A 20,952-nucleotide genomic window follows, 5' to 3' on the forward strand; every position below is an offset into this window, starting at 1 on the left:
TGCCGGCATTGGCGTATATCGCACAGCACTCGGATGATATCCGAGTGATGTGCGCTGTGTCACTCGCACCCATAGGCTTATATGGGTGCAAGTGAGCCGAGACTCGGACGAGTCTCGGTGCCAATCGCAGCAGATTGTTTTCGCATGCCGATTCGGCATGAGAAAATATTCGCAGATGTGATCTGCCCCATAGATTGACACTGGGCCGAGTGCTATGCGATGTTTTGCAAACGCTAAATACATGAGATCTGAAATGCATTATGGCTTAATAAAATGTACTTGCAAAATTGAAGGTTCTTAGAGCATTAATTGACCAATTCATGTATGCCCATCAACCACGGCAAGGTGACCTCCCTCTAATGGGTACCTACTCTAATACTTATCAAGCATTGTTTTCCCAGGCTATAAGCCCACATTTTAAATGGACAGGTAGGAACCAACACTAATTAAAAGCACCCTTGGGTTGATGGGAGGAGTGTAGAGTCAGATCAGGAGGCAACCACAACCTCCAATAGTAAACTACCAAAAAAACCTGACTAGCACCTCCATATAGTGTGAACAGGTCCAAGCTGCAATATGAGGCTTATATGTATTTTTTATGTTTGGGACATAATTCTATTTTTGTATGGTCAGTACTATTCTCATTAGGCCTATTTGTATTACATTCATTCTCCTTTACTAATATTATTACCGTTAATACCAACACATCATTGTGCACATACAGGCATGCGCATATTACACAGGACCTTTCCTCACCTATCAAATTACGGTAATATGGACATGCACAGTGAGATTTTTAACACAAAGTGCGGCGATCTTATGGATCTTTATGTATTAACAGAGTAAGCGAGTCCTCTATTATAGTTACCATATTATTGCACATGTGTATTATCACCAGTGTAGGCACTTTGCACTTTTTATGATGTTTATAACATGAACATATTACATCCTTATTTATTAGAATTATGAATTACTTCACTCTTTACACATTTACATTGTTTATTATTGTAATAATGTTTTCTGTAGAATTATGTTAACAACATACAATTTGTGATTAATGCACCTTTCAATATCTGGTATGTACATCTATTAGGGTGCCTTCACATTCCATTTAGGCCTGTTTCACACTTCAATTGTTTGACGTCAGTTGCAAACCGCCAAAGTGTGAAAAAATGGATCCGTTTCCGTTTTGCAACAAACGGATGCAACCGCATCCATTTCTTGGACGGATCCGCTGCAGCCGCTAAGTGCATGAAATTTAAAGGGAATCTGTCACCCCTTTTTTGAGATATCATATAATCATATCATTCAATTGTGTGTCACATAAGGATTCTCTTAGTACTTTTGCTTCCCCCTGACCACGGTCCGGTCCGATGGGCGGGGCTTATTCAACAGCTCCCCCCCTCCCTCCCTGTCTTGCTCTACACAAGAAGAAATGCATAGAGCAAGACAGGGAGGGGGGAAGCAGGTGAATAAGCCCCGCCCAGCGGACTGGACAGCGACAGTTTACATACATCTGAACCGATATAAAAAGGTATTTATGCATGAAAGGTGCAGGGTCAGGGGGATGCAAAAGTACTAAAAGAAGCCTTATGTGACACACAATTGAATGATATCATTATATGATATCTCAAAAAAGGGGTGACAGATTCCCTTTAAAGGAACTGATCTCTGGAAAAGGAGAGAGAGAGAGAGAGAGAGAGAGAGACAGAGAGAGAGAGAGAATGAAGAGGAAAATCTTCTGGGCATGAGCAGTTAAAAATAGCGGTCCGCCGCTGGAAAAAAACGTTACATTGTCCGTCTACTCCAGCCGGCGGACGCTAAAATTCTAACGGATCCATCAAAAAACGGATGCAACGGACGACCATCAGTCAAAGTCCGCCGCTAATGCAATTCTATGGGGGAAAAAAACTGATCCGCCAAAAAAAATCACGGATCCGTTTTTTTCTAAAAACGGTGGATTTTGACTGACGTCAAATAACTGAAGTGTGAAACAGGCCTAAGGCACACATTCAGTGGCCCCGTCGGGGCTTACGTCCGAACCCACGGCAAAAACCGCACTCGGATGTACAGTGCCTACAAGTAGTATTCAACCCCCTGCAGATTTAGCAGGTTTGATAAGATGCAAATAAGTTAGAGCCTTCAAACTTCACACAAGAGCAGGATTTATTAACAGATGCATAAATCTTACAAACCAAAAAGTTATGTTGCTCAGTTAAATTTTAATAAATTTTAAACATAAAAGTGTGGGTCAATTATTATTCAACCCCTAGGTTTAATATTTTGTGGAATAACCCTTGTTTGCAATTACAGCTAATAATCGTCTTTTATAAGACCTGATCAGGCCAGCACAGGTCTCTGGAGTTATCTTGGCCCACTCCTCCATGCAGATCTTCTCCAAGTTATCTAGGTTCTTTGGGTGTCTCATGTGGACTTTAATCTTGAGCTCCTTCCACAAGTTTTCAATTGGGTTAAGTTCAGGAGACTGACTAGGCCACTGCAACACCTTGATTTTTTCCCTCTTGAACCAGGCCTTGGTTTTCTTGGCTGTGTGCTTTGGGTCGTTGTCTTGTTGGAAGATGAAATGACGACCCATCTTAAGATCCTTGATGGAGGAGTGGAGGTTCTTAGCCAAAATCTCCAGGTAGGCCGTGCTATCCATCTTCCCATGGATGCGGACCAGATGGCCAGGCCCCTTGGCTGAGAAACAGCCCCACAGCATGATGCTGCCACCACCATGCTTGACTGTAGGGATGGTATTCTTGGGGTCGTATGCAGTGCCATCCAGTCTCCAAACGTCACGTGTGTGGTTGGCACCAAAGATCTCGATCTTGGTCTCATCAGACCAGAGAACCTTGAACCAGTCTGTCTCAGAGTCCTCCAAGTGATCATGAGCAAACTGTAGACGAGCCTTGACATGACGCTTTGAAAGTAAAGGTACATTACGGGCTTGTCTGGAACGGAGACCATTGCGGTGGAGTACGTTACTTATGGTATTGACTGAAACCAATGTCCCCACTGCCATGAGATCTTCCCGGAGCTCCTTCCTTGTTGTCCTTGGGTTAGCCATGACTCTTCGGACAAGCCTGGCCTCGGCACGGGAGGAAACTTTCAAAGGCTGTCCAGGCCGTGGAAGGCTAACAGTAGTTCCATAAGCCTTCCACTTCCGGATGATGCTCCCAACAGTGGAGACAGGTAGGCCCAACTCCTTGGAAAGGGTTTTGTACCCCTTGCCAGCCTTGTGACCCTCCATGATCTTGTCTCTGATGGCCTTGGAATGCTCCTTTGTCTTTCCCATGTTGACCATGTATGAGTGCTGTTCACAAGTTTGGGGAGGGTCTTAAATAGTCAGAAAAGGCTGGAAAAAGAGATAATTAATCCAAACATGTGAAGCTCATTGTTCTTTGTGCCTGAAATACTTCTTAATACTTTTGGGGAACCAAACAGAATTCTGGTGGTTTGAGGGGTTGAATAATAAATGACCCTCTGAATAAACTTTTCACAATTTAAACAAAATTAAACAAAGAAATAACATTCTTTTTTGCTGCAGTGCATTTCACACTTCCAGGCTGATCTACAGTCCAAATGTCACAATGCCAAGTTAATTCCGAATGTGTAAACCTGCTAAATCTGCAGGGGGTTGAATACTACTTGTAGGCATTGTATGTGCTGATGGGAACATAGACTATAATTGTGCCAACAGAGCAAGCGTGCGCATTGTGCTGTGCATCATTTTCAAGAGTATACACCTTCAGAAGGCGGACATGCCTGAAAATGATGCACGGCAGAGCGCCATTATAGCCTATGTTCCCGTCTGTACATACATCCGAGTCCTGTTTTGTGGTGGTTTCGGACGTAAGCCCCAGCGTGAGCCACTGAAGAGGTACCTAAATGCAATGTGAAAGCACCCTTATGCTGCTTGTGAAAGTTTCACACTATTAACCCAAAAAAATGCCATGTGGGCCAATAAAGTCCACTAGATTTACATCTTATCTTTTTGGTTTTCGGCCTGCATTTGTTTGCTATATTTGGTATGTTTGGCAATTTGTCACATAGACACTTTTTGAACAGCTGGTACTTGCCATTTTTCCTTAGATGATTAGAGAATTTTGGACCTAAAATTATTGGGATCCTGTCACCCGATTCATGTGGCTAAAACGTAATCAAATTCTTTACGTATGACTGCAGCCAAACACTCTAAAGTACTGGTATATACTTTATGAAATGCCAATGGTGTGGGGACCAAAGGCAGACAACAGACTAGTCCAGCGTTGTCCCAGTCAACTTCCCAGCAGTGATGCAGGTGATTAACAGGTTTTTTCCATAGCGAGAGACCTGTCACTCACCTGGATCTGGCCTGTAAATCATCTGCCAGACTAGTCTCGTCTCCAGCTATGATACCCAAAGCGTTTCAGAGAATAATATACTTAGCTACCATCCTGCAATGTGGCTCTGGTTTCTGCAGCTCTTCGGTCCTGAGATATGGCTTCCTATCTCCTGTATGTAAATGTAGTCTTGTGAGCTAAGGGGGTGTGATCCTCAGCTCTTCTCTATAGCAGTATGTATGAGGTTCCTGCCACCTTGCTAACAAGTTAATTACCATTAGAGGAGGCCATATTTCATGAACACAAAATAAACAATGTCAGATGCAGGAGAACAGTGGCATGTACATATTTTTGACAAGTGACCGGTTCTTTTCAGAGAGGAGAGACAGGTCAAAGTGGCTAGTGTGAGGCTGCGCTCACACGTCGCGTTTTTTTTTGCGTTTTCGCGGCGGTTTTTAACGCGAAAACGCAAAAAAACCAGCATCCCATGCATTCCTATGGGATTCCGCAATGCTGTGCTAATGCTGCGGATTTTCCCCCGGAGGATTCGCATCGCGGAAAAATACGCAGCATGCTCATTATTTTGCGGAATTGTGGCAATTCTGCCCACATAGGAATGCATTGTTCTGCTTACTTTCCGCATGTGGCTGTGCCCACCATGCGAAAAATAAGCAGAACATTTGCGGATGGTACCCACGGTCCGGAGGGGAGAAGACTGTCCTCTGGGCTCTGGGTACCATATCCCTGTAAAAAATAGAATAAAAAATAATAAAAAAATCGGCTTATATTCACCTTTCGGCGTCCCGCGCAGCGTCCTCGGGCTTCAGCGATACACACGGCAGGTCCCGTTCCCAGTAATGCATTGCGATAATGATCTTTGCCGACGTCGCTGTCTCGCGATGCTGAGACGTCATCAAAGGTCATTGCCGCAATGCATGACTGGGAACGGGACCTGCCAGAGCATCGCGGAGACCTGGGGACGCTGTGCGGGACATCGCAAGGTGAATATAACCCGATTTTTTATTTTTTTTAAATTATTTTTAACAGTAGATCTTTTTACTACTGATGCTGCATAGGCGGCCTCAATAGTAAAAAGTTGGTCACACTCGTCAAACACTATGTTTGACGAGTGTGACCAACCTGCCAATCAGTTCTCCAAGCGATCAGTAGCATCTAATTACACTAATTAAGCTAATTACGCTTGCAAATCGCTAGTTTTTCCAAGGGAAAATCGCGGGAATTTAAAATACGATTTTCCGGAATTCTCGCGGTAACTTCAGCGGGAATTCCGTAAGATGTGAACCCAGCCTTATTCTTATTTTATTCCCGATGCTCTCCTGATTATTCTTTTTTTGTACCCGCCACACAATTCCAGAGATCCTTTTAATTTATATGATCTTTATAAAGGGGTGGTGCCAGGGGCGTATCTAGGGGGGGCAGCCGGGGCAGTTGCCCCGGGCGCAGCCAGCAGGGGGGCGCAGTCGGGCCGCCTAATGCAGCGGTCCGCAGTGTCCTCCCTGGCGGCTGCGTTCCGCCGCCCCCCGGCCTGAGAGTCGGCGGTTCTCTGTGTCAGCTGTCAAGACTGTGCCGGCTCCCAGGGAACAATTGTACTGGCGTCTGTACAGACGCCAGTACAATTGAAGCTCTGACCGCCGGGCCAGAGCGACGTCAGCAGCGTGATCAGGTCATGTGATCACGCTGCTGACGTCACTCCCCGGCGCACAAAGCAAACGCTGGTGGTAAGTGTGCTCCACTGTGGAGCTGAAGAACCACCGAAGATGGGAGATGAGGTGGAGTTAATGAGTGGAGATGGGGGAGATTTGTAGAGGGGATGGCGGTTAATGTGTGGGGGTATTTAGAGTGGGGATGGGGGTTAATGTGTGTGGGGGTTAATGAGTGGGGATGCCATGGGGTTAATGTGTGGGGGGATTTGGAGTGGAGATGGGGGTTATTTAATGTGATGGGGGTTAATGAGTGGGGATTGGGTTAATGTGTGCGGGGGTTAATGAATGGGGATGGGGGTTAATGTGTGGGAGCGTTAATGAGTGGGGATTGGGGTTAATGAGTGGGGATGGGGGTTAATGTGTGGGAGTGTTAATGAGTGGGGATGGGGGTTAATGTGTGTGGGGGTTAATGAATGGGGATGGGGGTTAATGTGTGGGGGTATTTGGAGTGGAGATGGTTATTTAATGTGTGGGGGGATTTGGAGTGGGGATTGGGTTAATGTGTGCGGGGGTTAATGAATGGGAATGGGGGTTAATGTATGGGGGCATTAATGAGTGGGGTTAATGTGTGGGGGTATTTGGAGTGGGGGTGGGGGGATTTGGAGTGCTGATGGGGGTTAATGAGTGGGGATTGGGTTAATGTGTGGGGGGATTTGGAGTGGGGATGGGGGGTTATTTAATGTGTGGGGGGGATTTGGAATGGGGATGGGGGTACTTAATGTGTGTGGGGGATTGGGGATGGGGGGATTTAATGTGTGGGGAGATTTGAGGACACAAAATAAAGAGTATGTATGAGGAAACAGTATGGGGGATGGGTGCAGACAGTATGGGGAGCGAATGGGTTAATGTATGTGGATGGACACAGTATGGGGAGTCGGGGGTATGTGTGAGCAGACAGTATAGAGACTGAGGGGGTAAATATATGAGGAGACAGTATAGTGAACAGGTGGGATGCTAGAAGGGAATAGTGTGAGGCGACAGTATATTGCAGACATTTTTATTTAGGGGCATTATAATGACACTTCTATCTTTAAGGGGATCGTGTGGAGATTTGCTGCAGAAGACCGGAGAAGATGGACGTCTACAGAGACGAGATGTGGATGAGAAAACTCATCATGGGGTCTAGAAGAAAAGGTGACTGACTGCAGAGACGACGTCATCTATAAGGTACTTGGATGTAAATGTTATTTGTGATACTGACTAATTCTCATGTTTTTATTTGTTAGGAACATTAAAGGGGTTGTCCAGGTTTGTGCTGAGTCTGCAGACATTCTATGTGACTGCAGACTTCTGAATTCTCACAGTGCTCACTGAACGCTGTTAGAATTCTCTTGTGCCGGTAATTTACATACATGCGGTCACATGCTGACTAGACATGTGTGGCCTCACTCAATGAAAATGAACGGAGCGAGGCTGGGCACGTCTAGTCGGAATGTGGCCAGAAGTATATAAATCACTTGTGCTGACATGACTGTACATCGGCAAGGGAGAATCCTAAAAGTGTGCAGTGCATTCGTTGTGAGAATTCAGAAGCTGCAATGTCAGGATTCAGCTCTGCAGGTTGCCGTAGTCATCACATGGACACTTCACTCATATGCGATTTTCATAGCTATGGTCCTGTGACAACGAGCTTCTCTTCCTGCTTCTCTCGGTTTTTTACTGAACATTGAGAGCATTAGGAGGAGCAGCTCGCAGGTATATGGCTAAGTGTGCAAGTCGCATATGTACTTGGGCGGGGCGGGGGGGGCGCCGAACCGAATTCTTGCCCCGGGTGCCAGAAAGCCTAGATACGCCTCTGGGTGGTGCACACAGGATTGTCTGGGTGCGTGTCTTTAGGCGGCTCTGCAGAATCACCCTGCGAGCAACACCCCCATGGTAAAGACTATAAAACTTGATAAAGACTATAAGGCTGGTGTGCCCACGTTGCGTTTTTTTGATGAGTTTTTCGGGGTCAAACAGTATCAAAAACGCTTAAAAGCATCCCATTCATTTTAATGCATTTTGGCCTTTTTGTGCCAATGGATGCGTTTTTTACAAAAAAAAAACGCATCCATTGGCACAAAAAACGCAGCATGTTAATTAATTTCCGCTTAGGTCCGCGTTTTTGGCTATTTCCAAAAATCGCAGCAAAAAACGGGCGTTTCCTGGGAAGGAGACCCGTTTCCTGAGCGTTTAAAAATGCTAACGTGGGCACATAGCCTAAAGATTAGCATTAAATAAAAAAGCCCAATTTTCTGAAACCGTATGGTGGATTTTAATAAAACATCAACAACAAAAAAGGCATACTCAGAGGAGCAGTGGTAATAAAATATGCAAAAACTGGTCACTTTTGACCTGCTGACAGGTCTTCTTTAAAAAAGTATTCCCAAGTGACAGGAAGTCTCTTTTCCCTGCATGAGCCATCACTAGAACTACAATCCTACATCATTGCAAAGTCCCTGTCTGTCCAGCTCCACCTTCTCTTCAATCCCTGACCCAGCTGCTCCATCCTCCTCCTGCCAGAGACTTTTGCAGGGACTTATGACTCCTACAGGGAAAATTGACCTCCTGTTTCTGCATACAGCTTAGAAGGATTCAGCTAGTCGGTTTTTAATCATGTGATGTCATAGACCTAATGGAACAGAGAAGAATTTACTGGGTAGAAAGGCAAAATGAGCAATTGTAAGCACACTGTTATATAATATGGTGACTGCAATATATGAAGAGAATAAGAACTTTGATGGGAGAAGGAGTTCTTCTTTATGTATGGAACTGACTTCTCAGACACAATCTGTATTAAAAGCTTAATAACGCTACATTTTTTGTACTTGTTTTTCCATTATGTTCCAATAACAATACATTTACTATATATTTACCGTTTGTTGACTTTCTTCAACTGTACTTACAATTTTCCTTACAATGTTTATTCCCTACTTCCCCCAACCTTCTCATATTCTTCTTTCTCTATCTATATTGAGCAATGGTACTATTTTTTCGAAAACAATCTGGTCACAAGATTATATTTATTTTTACATTTTTCTTTCGAACAGCTATTAATTTTTGATTGGTATATTTGTTTTTTTCCATCTGATATTTTAGAAAAGCAAGGGGAACATACGTAAAATATCGCGCTAGATTGATAAGGTTAGGTTTAATATCATGGGAAGAGATTGCCTAGCTCTATTATTAAGCTAGCGGAGCACTGTATAATGACAAATGGCCAGATTTGCACTAGCAATGTGATTTACAGTTCCAGCAGGGACACTCCGCATAGCTGATTGATTCCCATGCCAGAAACAGATAACGGCACACAAGCCCATAAAATATATATGGCCTTGCTGCTGGCGACATTAACAGTGACTCACTGAACTCAGGGCTGTTTTGTTCACCATAGTTATTTTGCTGAAATGTTTACAACGGAAATTGAAAAAGATTCATGGGAAAAAAGCACAAAAGACAAAGCAATCATGTCTGCCTTAAAGAAAATACTCCATGCAAGCAGCCTTGGGAATTACACCTCACTCACAGAGGGAAACTATCCTTATCTTACCATGGCAGTTTAAAGACAAAGCACTATTAATATGTTATGTAGGAATTACACTAATTGTAAAAATGTGTATCCATTACTGTATATCTCCAACATCGTGTTGCTTATTTTTCAGTTAATTTTTCATTTGTGTGATGTAGAAAAAGAATCTCAGGGAAACTGTCAACAAGCTGTCCTTAACAGATCTATGACTCTTATTAAAGCCATTGTCTGGCGAACACAAGTGGGATGAGCAGACTCATAGAAGTTAGAAGTTCGGGTTTGTCGAGTTCGACCAAACTGTAGTCCAGAGTTCGATTTGCATACCAGAAGTCTACCCAAACTTGAACCACTCTGGAAAAGTTTGGGTTGGCTCATCTCTAGTAATCATTAATTGATGGGGTTCAGCCGCTGATCGGTAGAACAGATCATTTTTATTCCAAAAGGGGCACTTTTCTAGAGTGTAGCAGCAGTCCAACTGCCCAAACACAGCTCTATTCATTCTCTATGCTGGAAAAAGCCGAGGGCAGTGCTCAGCAGCCCCATAGAGAATAAATGAAGCAGTGGTCAACCATGTGTGCTGACACCCCATCCTAACTGGGATAAAAGCACCCCATTCTGCCAATTCGTGCAGGTACCAGCAGTTCGATTTCCACCCATCAATAAGCTATTATTTATCTTGTGGATAAGTGATAAAGGGTTGCTTGGTGAAAACAAGATATGGAATGATTCAAATATTGACATGCCTTACTATATGATCCATTAATAACTTTTAGATAACAGCACCATAGAATGAAACTTAATTGAATGTGAAGGTAAGATTCATTTTTAATTAAAAAAACAAGGAATTTTTAATTTGTCTTCACAATGCTTTTGAAATTTTTTATTTCTTGAGATCTAAGAAAGGATCTCTCCAGCTCCTGAATGACATCTAAATCTGAATGTACAGTGATATGCTCTTCCTTTCTCCTTTTCTAAGTGCTGCAGTACTTCTAGAAGTTGCGGTGCTGTGAAATGATAATCATAGGTCCCGATTAATCATTTGCGGCTTTTTTTAGTTGCTTTTATATCTTGTCTTGTATTAGCTGCCGCTTTTAGCTTCCTAATTAATGAAAAAGAACTTACAAAAAGGACTCTTGGCTGGCTACAAAAATGCTTACAAGCGAGATACTTGCAAAAGGAGGTGCTACTAGGTACTACCCATGCAGGGTGCCCAAACTTTTGCAAAGGTCCATTTTCTTTTTTTTGAATTTTTAAAACGTAAAAGATGAAAATATACATTTTGTTTGCCTAAAATACAAAGGAAATGTGTCATATATGTGTATGTACATACACACATACACACACTGCATCACAGACATACAGTCACACGGGAGAGCTATGGATGGATAAACAAGCAGGGAGATTGGACAGAATTTGCACAGAAGAAGCTGCTAAATAGTGACCTGCCCATCCACGCAACACGAATGAGCAAGGAAGTCAGGGAGAATCTGATGTGACACAACAGAAAGTCAGGGAAAATCTGATGTGACATCACAGGAAGTCAGGGAGAATCTGATGTGACATCACAGAAAGTCAGGGAGAATCTGATGTGACATCACAGGAAGTCAGGGAGAATTGATGTGACAAAACCGGAAGTCAGGGAGAATCTGATGTGACATCACAGGAAGTCAGGGAGAATCTGATGTGACATCACAGGAAGTCAGGGAGAATCTGATGTGACATCACAGAAAGTCAGGAAGAATCTGATGTGACATCACCGGAAGTCAGGGAGAATCTGATGTGACATCACAGGAAGAATCTGATGTGACATCACAGGAAGTCAGGGAGAATCTGATATGACATCACAGAAAGTCAGGGAGAATCTGATGTGACATCACAGAAAGTCAGGGAGAATCTGATGTGACATCACAGGAAGTCAGGGAGAATTGATGTGACAAAACCGGAAGTCAGGGAGAATCTGATGTGACATCACAGGAAGTCAGGGAGAATCTGATGTGACATCACAGGAAGTCAGGGAGAATCTGATGTGACATCACAGAAAGTCAGGAAGAATCTGATGTGACATCACCGGAAGTCAGGGAGAATCTGATGTGACATCACAGGAAGAATCTGATGTGACATCACAGGAAGTCAGGGAGAATCTGATATGACATCACAGAAAGTCAGGAAGAATCTGATGTGACATCACAGGAAGTCAGGGAGAATCTGATGTGACATCACAGGAAGTCAGGGAGAATCTGATGTGACATCACAGAAAGTCAGGAAGAATCTGATGTGACATCTCCGGAAGTCAGGGAGAATCTGATGTGACATCACAGGAAGAATCTGATGTGACATCACAGGAAGTCAGGGAGAATCTGATGTGACATCACAGAAAGAATCTGATATGTGACATCACAGGAAGTCAGGAATAATCTGATGTGACATCACAGGAAGTCGGTCAGATAGAATCTGATGTGACATCACAGGAAGTAAGGGAGAATCTGATGTAACATCACAGGAAGTCAGGAAGTTTCTGATGTGACATCACAGGAAGTCAGGGAGAATCTGATGTGACATCACAGGAAGTCAGGGAGAATCTGATGTGACATCACAGGAAGTCAGGGAGAATCTGATGGGACATCAGAGGAAGTCAAAGTATTCCTGGCCAGAGATCATGTGAACAGTAGAGCATCTCAGATAACAGAAAGATTTGGGGAAGCAAGGCATTTACAAAAGAGCTGATCTATGGCAGTTTGTTCACATGGAAGAGAATTAGAAGTAGTTGACAACTCCTTTAATTATGGCAAACATTCTGGTAATCTGGTATCAATCATTTTTGACTAAAAAAAACCACTTCAAATATTTCAAAAATTATTAGGCAGAAAAATATGGGGAAAAGTCTGTGAATAAGGGATAATTCAAGCGAGTGTATTTTTGGCCCATACGAGGGACGCTCTGCACATGGACCAGTTGTAGCCAATGTGCTAGTGTGACATGAATTATTGTCCATTTTATAGACCAGAATATTGGACAGAAGCTCCTAAATTTGTACACGTCTCGGAAGAGTACAAGGTGCCAAATCCCCAGCTTTACTGATTTTTAATACCAATGTCTGAAACCCTCCTTGCTGTATCCAGACTTAACCCCTAATTAACAATACTTGCTATTCCATAATAATAAACATAAGGTAACAGTATATTACTCTTATCCACTACACAATAGCAAAAAATATTACAGTACGGAGGAAAAGAATGAATCTAACAAATGTGATTTTTAACTATTGGTGTCTTTGCTTGGCCTTCTAGATACATTCCAATGCCACCGCACTGCTATAACGTGATCTAAATGTCCCCAGTGACCAGAAAGAGACATCACTGTTATGAATCAAATGCAATGGACGTTCAAGTAATCGTGCTTAGAATAAAGCGCTTGTCTCTGGTAAGGCTATCACATCAGCTTCAGATGGATAATTTGTATGGGCAGAACTGTAATAGAATCATTTGAATGCAAATCTAAGGTGATATCCCACTCCTGCAATTGAGAAACATGAAATGAACCTTGTAAAACAGAGACTGAGAAATAAAGCAATGTCCTTGAAACCTGGTACGGTGACAATCTTCTATTGTGTCACTGGCGTTTTATGGAGCTGAAAGTCTGACATTTACTAACTAAACTGTACAGGGCAGCATGAACTGTAAATCTTCCAAAAAAACTAGCCTTGAGTAATACGATGTATGAATCCGATGAATATGTGTCATCGCTGAAGAATATACTAGTGATAATAAATAGCAGGGCATATATTATTTTTAGGGGAAATCAATAAATATGTATGCAATCAATAGCTTTAACGAGCCTTGCAATATTATTTAGGATAAAAGTCAAACCAGAATCTAAACTTGCAGACAATGTTTTGGAGTATTGCCCCTGGTCAGTGAAAAGTATGAGATCTGATTTGGCTAGGTGAGAGGCTTAAGACTGGGATCCAAGGGGCAACGTTTCTAATTGTGGAGAGTGACATGCCAGCTCTGGCATATCAGAGTGAGGAGACTTCATTATATGCCATGCATGCTCCTTTGGGTAGGTGGCACTAGTGTTCAAGTCCTCTTCCTCTCGGATGAAACAATTTACATTTACCAGAAAAACAAAGCTTCCATTATAGGGGTTGTCCACTCAAAACCGTTAAGTCTGCAGTCACTCGGTAAGACTGCAGACTTATGAATCCCCAGAGGCCGCATTGTGCAGGGAGTTGCCGGTTTCAGACACAGCACCAGGGGATATGTATCAGTTATACATACCCCCCAGTCAGTGGGCATGGTCTCGCTCTCCATATACTTGAATGGAGCGAGGCCTCTAGTTGGACGCATTGGTTGTTCAAGTCATTAGACAGCGAATGCCTGCAGCACACAGTGCATGCGATGGGGGATTCATAAGTCTGCAGTTAATATCTACAGCATAAAGAAACAGAACAAAACTATCTATGACAGAGAATGGAGCAAGTACAGAAAAGTACAAATATGCTATTTCCATCAACAAAAAGACCAGTGTCAATCTTTATTAGATTTCGGAACTTTGGATCAATAAAATTAGAACATGAAAACATTAAAAAAAACAACAAAACAAAACATCTTTTACCCAAAACCTTAAATATCCACTTCATGACCAGGTGATTTTCAAATTTCCTTTTGTTTTTTTTTCCTCCCCCTTTGAGGGCAAGTGGGGGTGCGTCTTATGGTCGGAATTTACCTCTGAATACTGTGGCAGCGGTCCCGTCCCGACGCTGCAGGGCAATGCATCCTCCCTTCCAAGGCTGGTGCAACTGTGGTGCTCCTCTGTGGGGCAGCGGCGGTGGTGATGCTCTGTGGGGCGGCAGGCTTCACCAGCATTCCATGAAAGCCCGGAGGCCCCCGCAGATCCAGTGCTGTGATGCAGTGGCCTCCGGGAAAATGGCCGCCAGGGCGGCGCATGATGAGATCTGAATCTGAGCATGCGCTGCCTCCGGTGGCTATTTTCCCAAAGGCCACCGCATGCTCAGATTCAGATCTTGGTAACGAGATCTCAGGACGAGATCTTGTTGCCAAGATCTGAAACTGAGTATGTGCCGTCCCCGGCAGTCATTTTCACGGAGGCCACCGCATCGCAGCACTGGATCTGCGGGCGCCTCCAGGCTTTCACGAAATGCCGGTGGAGCCCCACAGAGGAGCCCCATCACCACCATACCTGGCGCAAAGTGCAGCCCTGCTGCACCACAGAGCAGCACCACCACAGAGCAGCACCATCGCACCAGCCTGGGATGGGATTTCCCGGAGGCCACCGCACCAGCCTGGATCACTGAACAATCCCTGTGACCACTCCTCCACCTGTGCCTATCCCCCCCTGGTAAGCTGAATTCGGACTGTAAGACGGACCCCCATTTGACACATTATATTTTTTTCCCTATTTTCCTTCTGAAAATTTGGGGTGCATCTTATGGTCCGGTGAACCATATAGTCCGAAAAATACGGTAACTTTTTTTATTTTCCGTCCACATAACCATATAAGAGCTTATTTTTTTGCGGTACTTGTAGTTGTACTTTTTAATGACACCATTCATTCTACCACATAACTGTTAAACAGTAAAAATTTCCAAGTTGTAAAAAAAAGTGCAATCCCACAATTTTGTTTGTTTTTTGTGAGAGGGGGTTATTTACCATGTTCAATTTATGGTAAAGCTTACCTGGCAATATGATTTTCCAGGACAGAACGATTACGCAGATATCAAGTGTATAGTTGTTTTTTTTTTTTTTAAGTGGTGAAAAAAAAATAATTAAAATTTGTGAAGCAAAAATTTGCTTTTGTCGCTATTTTCCGAGACCCAGAAGATATTCATTTTTCGGGATAAGGGACTTTGTGAGGGCTTATTTTTTGCACCATGTGGAGATATTTTTACTGATAAAATTTTAGGGTAGGTACATTGTTTTGTTTGCCTCTTATTAAACATAATTATGGCATCTTTTTTTTTCGTTATGCTGTTTACCGATCAGATGCATTTACTTTATATTTTTATGGACCAGACTTTTATGACCGAAGCGATACCAAATGTGAATTTTTTATTTTTTTAATTGTTTTATTTTTAAAGGGGCCAAAAGGGGGTGATGTGAACTTGTCTTCATTTTTTACAAAACTATTTTTTCTCACTTTTTACTGTATTTAATAGTCCACTTACAGGACTTGAAGCTGCGATCGCCTGATCACTTGTGCTTTACATAGCCATGCTATGTACTGTATAGTGAAAATCACATCTCCTGTGGACACGAGCTAAATGCCAGTTTTCACCGTAGGATCATGACAAGTATGGAGGTCCTTAGCATTCCCTAGGCTGAAATGGCAACCCATCGGCGCTACGATGACCGCACAGGCACACTGATGGGCGTCTGTACTGACATGCCCTCATTGCTGGTGCATGTTAAAATCCGCTATCAGAGATTGACTGCGACATTTAACAGGCTAACAGCCACAAACAGTTGTGTTAGAGGTACAACATGGTTGATAAAGTCAGCCATCATCTGCCGGGAAAGATACGGGCTCGGCGTGCGAGCCCACATCAAAGTCAGGGACACGACACATGACATAACTGTACATCTTATGTCACGCAGAGGTTAAAGAATGGTCTAGCTTTCCTCATTCCATACAGGTTAGGCCTTTTTCACACTTCAGTTTTTTGCATCAGTCAAAATCCGCCAAAAGGACGGATGGCGGATCCGTTTTATAACTGATGACAACGGATGCCACCCATCCGTTTTTTTGACGGATCCGACAAATGAAGAATTTTAAAGGAATCGCAGCCTGGAAAAGGTGAGAGAGAGAGAGATAGAGAGAGAGAATTTCGGGTTAAATGATTGTCTGGAGGATCCGCCAGAGAAAAAAACGTTGCAAGCTCCGTTTTAAAATCTTTGAGGATGGTGACGGACATCAACTTTTGGCGGATCCTCAAAAAAAAACGGATGCAACGGACGGCAATCCGTCACAATCCGCCATTAATGGAAGTCAATGGGGAAAAAAAACGGATCTTCAAAAGAAAATTGAGGATCCGTTTTTTTCAAAACCTGGCGGATTGTGACTGATTGTAAAAAACTGAAGTGTGAAAGAGGCCTTAATCTGTTTTTGGTGCGCTTACCAGTTTAATATGTTCAGCAACTGTTCCAATTGTCATGTTCCATAACCTATTTGAGTGGGTGGTTCCTCTCTATGAGCATTCTGCCAATATAGCATATGCTAGAAATTTAGTTTCCTCACTTGCTAGCAGGCATTGCTCCTGCTGTCCTACCATGACTTGCCTGCCCTGAACAGAAAGCCTCCCTTCCTAGTATGTCTGTATGCATGTTGACAGATAAGAGAGCAGGAGCAAAGAAATAAAAACCTACCGTACCACTATTTCCTGTAACCTCTCACAGGGTCTACTTGACAATAAAGCAGTGGTCAACTAGCCAGAAAGAAGGGAGACATGTAGTAGGCGACACTTTTTAAGCTGCAAATTTCATTTTGGGTAATTAAGTACTTTGCCGTTTTGAAAGGCATTGCATTTAAGCATCAGATGAGTATGTATACACTCCAAGTTCAGAGAAGAACAACCAGGATGGTAAGCGGACTGCAAAGTATTTCCTATGAGGATTGATTAAAGGGAATCTGTCACCTCATTTTTCGACTATTTGCTGCCGGCACCAACATCAGGGGCTTTTCTACAGAATTCTGTAATGCTGTAGATAAGCCCCCGATGTAACCTGAAAGATAAGAAAAACACGTTAGATTATACTCACCCGGGTGGTCGGTCCGGTCCGATGGGTGTCGTGGTCCGGTCCGGCGCCTCCCATCTTCATACGATGCCGTCCTCTTCTTTCCTTCCTGTCATGGCTCCGATGCAGGTGCACTGCTCTGCCCTATTGAGGGCAGAGCAAAATACTGCAGTGCGCAGGCGCCGGACCTCTCCTGATGCCTGCGCACTGCAGGACTCTGCTCTGCCCTCAACAGGGCAGAGCAGTGCGCCTGCGCAGGAGCCGCGACAGGAAGAAAAGAGGACGGCATCGTATGAAGATGGGAGGCGCCGGACCGCGACACCCATTGGACCAGACCGCCCCTCCAGGTGAGTATAATCTAACTTGTTTTTCTTATCTTTCAGGCTACATCAGAGGCGGTTTTTTTTTTACATAGGCTTTAATGGTACTAAGGCCCTGTGCACACGGTGCAGATTCTGCTGCGGATCTGCAGGTGATGTACAGTACCATTAAAGCCTATGTAAAAAAAAAAAAACGCTGTGCACATGCTGCGTTTTTTTCTGCGGAAAAAAAAAAAAGACTGAACATCTCCGCAAGATAAATAGACATGCTGCTGTCTATAAAGACGCGCCGCATGTGCGTATACGCAGGTCTGCCACCTGCGTCTTTGAACGCATAGTGGAGATGTGATTTCATAAACTCCCCTCCACTATGCTGTAACATCTGGACGCTGCGCCAAATCCACAGCATTTCCTGACCATGGAAACATACCCTAATATTGTATGATTTTATGAACAATGAACAAATTGCTAAACCTTTATTCTGGACAATGTAAAAGAAGAAAAGATCAGCTAATAATTATGAAATGACTGATTAATTGTCACAGATTAAAAATGATTGCCATCAATGACTGAATTAGTTAATGTCATTGACACTAAGCGGCATTTTGACACGGTTCTACTTTCATAGTAAAAGAGTCTGAACAAGGCTGATGCTCCTTATGACTTTTCTCTATGATTGATTAATTACGATTAATTGATTGGTAGATTATAAGAAAAAGTAAATTGTCTGCAAACACCAGTTTCTTCCCCATTTGGTCCCCATTAGTTGGGTGTCTACATGATCCTGCATGGGTCCACACAGATATGAGTCGTGGCTCTAGGGTGGTACTCTGCTTTTGTGTTTGTGCTGTTCAAAAGTCCTTGGCTTTAAAAAAAATTAATTAGGCTAGGTAGGATTTTTGTTTAGTGTCAAATAAAGCAATCCTTGAGCGGTCCTAAAGTGGTCAGGGCTGTCTTTAACACCATGAAGCCCATTTTTAACTATATATAATTGTTATAGAGTCTAGAAAGCAAGTTACTGACAGCATCACACAATTCAACAGAACACAGCTTAGCGGCATATGCTTTTAAGGCAAACACATAAGAATTACTGGGGCGGAAGTCCTTGCATTAGCTTCAGTATTCATACTAAACTTGCACTAAAATTAGCCTCAGCTTTTATACATTATGTATCCTATTCATTGACCCGTCACTTTATTAGAGAAATCCATGTACCGACAGAAAAAAAAATGATTTTATTTAGTCTGCTGTGGTCAACAAAATGGTCGTTTCATTGTAGTCTGATACGCAAACTGGTGATGAGAATTATTTTCACACTGGCACTTTTTCTATGTAGTCTTACATGGTACTGTATATTCACAAAGTCACTAATTCTATGTAGTAGTAGACTGATATTTGGTATGTACAGTTGTGCTCAAAAGTTTACACACCCCAGCAGAATTTTTGCTTTCTTGGCCTTTTTTCAGAGAATATGAATGATAACACCAAAACTTTTTCTCCACTCATGGTTAGGCTGTGCCCACGTATGCAGAAAATTTCTGCATGAAAACCAGACTCCTTCCCAGAAAAGGCGCATTTTTTTCCCCGCACGTTTTTGATGCGTTTTTTTCCGCGCGTACCCAGACACATAGAAAATAGCTAAAAAGGCGGACTTTTCCGCTAAATTAATGAGCATGCTGCGTTTTTTACCGCAAAGCATTTTTTTCGCGAAAAAAAACGCATCAATGTGCACAAAAAGTGCAAAATGCATTAAAGTGAATGGGATGCTTCTTTGGAGCGACTTTTAAGCGCTTAAAAAACACGGAAAAAACGCTTACGAGGGCACACAGCCTTAGTGGTTGGGTGAAGCCATTTATTGTCAAACTACTGTGTTTTCTCTTTAAATCATAATGACATCCCAAAACATCCAAATGACCCTGATCAAAAGTTTACATACCCTGGTGATTTTGGCCTGATAACATGAACAGAAGATGACACAAATGGGTTTGAATGGCTACTAAAGGTATCATCCTCACCTGTGACAACTGTCAGGAAAATTGTTTGGGATGCAAAGAAAAACCCACAAATAACATCAGCTGAAATAATAGACGCTCCGAAAACTAGCCGTGTGGCTGTTTCAAGATGCACAATAAGAAGGCTGCATGGTCGAGTTAATATTGCTCAACAATTTTGCTTCTCAAGTCCTCAGACAGTTCACTTATCCTTTTTCTGTTCTCCTTACTGTGGCACACTCAGACAAACAATGCAAAGGTGTCACGTGGACCCGTCTCGTGTGACACGACCCGCAGGTCGGTAACTAAAACAACAAAACTGGCACGTGTAACTGTCCTTTGTGACAAGACCCGCAGGCCGGTAACTAAAACAAGACACAGGGGAAGGGGAAACAGTTACAACGGTGGGCCCTGCGATAGGGAACGGGGACGTGGAGACCTCCTGCACTCCCCTGAGTCAGTGTCCCTCACACTCCTAACGTTCCCTATACAGGCTCCTCACCTGTTGCCAAGCCGGAACCTGTCACCCTATCACACCCTACACCTATCCCTTGCTAGGGAGCTGGGTGGGGCAGGCACTGGTCCCACCGCTGTACTAATACACACCAGGGAAAAATACAAACATGGATAACACCACTTAGCTTTGCTCTGTTGCTATTGCTCCCAGCAACAGAGTCCACCACCAGAATGCAGCTTTCCTCCAGAATAGCTGTTACTTCTCCAAGCTTTGTCAGAGCTGCAAGGAACACCTCTCTGTAATTCCTTCCTTCACCAGGCTTTACATCAGAGCTCCCCTGAGCTACTTTCTGTAGTTCCTTCCATCACCAGTCTTGGTTGGAAATGAGCAATATCACCAACACCTGCTCATAGACCATGTGACCCTATATAGGAAAAGGGAATGGTCAAATGATCAGGGGCCAAAAGCTGCTATAATCCCAGTGACCACCGGGGGCAAAAGGCAAAGCAATGAAAACATCAAGTGCAATGACCCTAACGGCCACTGGGGGCAAAACTAGAACTGAAACCACCAGCTTAAGGAAAAAATAAAAGGTTACTAGTGCTTTTATCTGTCATAATCCAACATGGATCATGACAAAAGGTTGCGTCAACTTCTCTCCCCTTTTTATCTGGTTTCAGGTATGCATTACTTGCCATAGGTGATTTTGAACGAGCATGACAAGCTTGAAACAAAGTTGTTTACCCACAATTTTGAAAAGGTGCAAACAATCAATGGTTTTCAGGTATATAAAGTGGTTTTAATACATTTGCTTTAAATTCCTGGGGCCTGCCTAATAGAATAGAGCAGTATTTTCTTCTAGTTAAACACTTTTAA

The 20,952-nt window shown here is 43.2% G+C and overlaps 1 protein-coding gene across 5 annotated transcripts in view; it reads right to left on the reverse strand.

Moving 5' to 3' along the window:
• The window catches only part of APBA1 (amyloid beta precursor protein binding family A member 1), a 285,201-nt gene that overhangs the window by 104,203 nt on the left and 160,046 nt on the right, over positions 1–20,952 (reverse strand). The window lies entirely within an intron of this gene.

This window comes from Dendrobates tinctorius, unplaced genomic scaffold (assembly GCF_039654945.1).
Source record: "Dendrobates tinctorius isolate UK_male_01 unplaced genomic scaffold, ASM3965494v1 ptg000134l, whole genome shotgun sequence".
Lineage (NCBI taxonomy): Eukaryota > Metazoa > Chordata > Amphibia > Anura > Dendrobatidae > Dendrobates > Dendrobates tinctorius.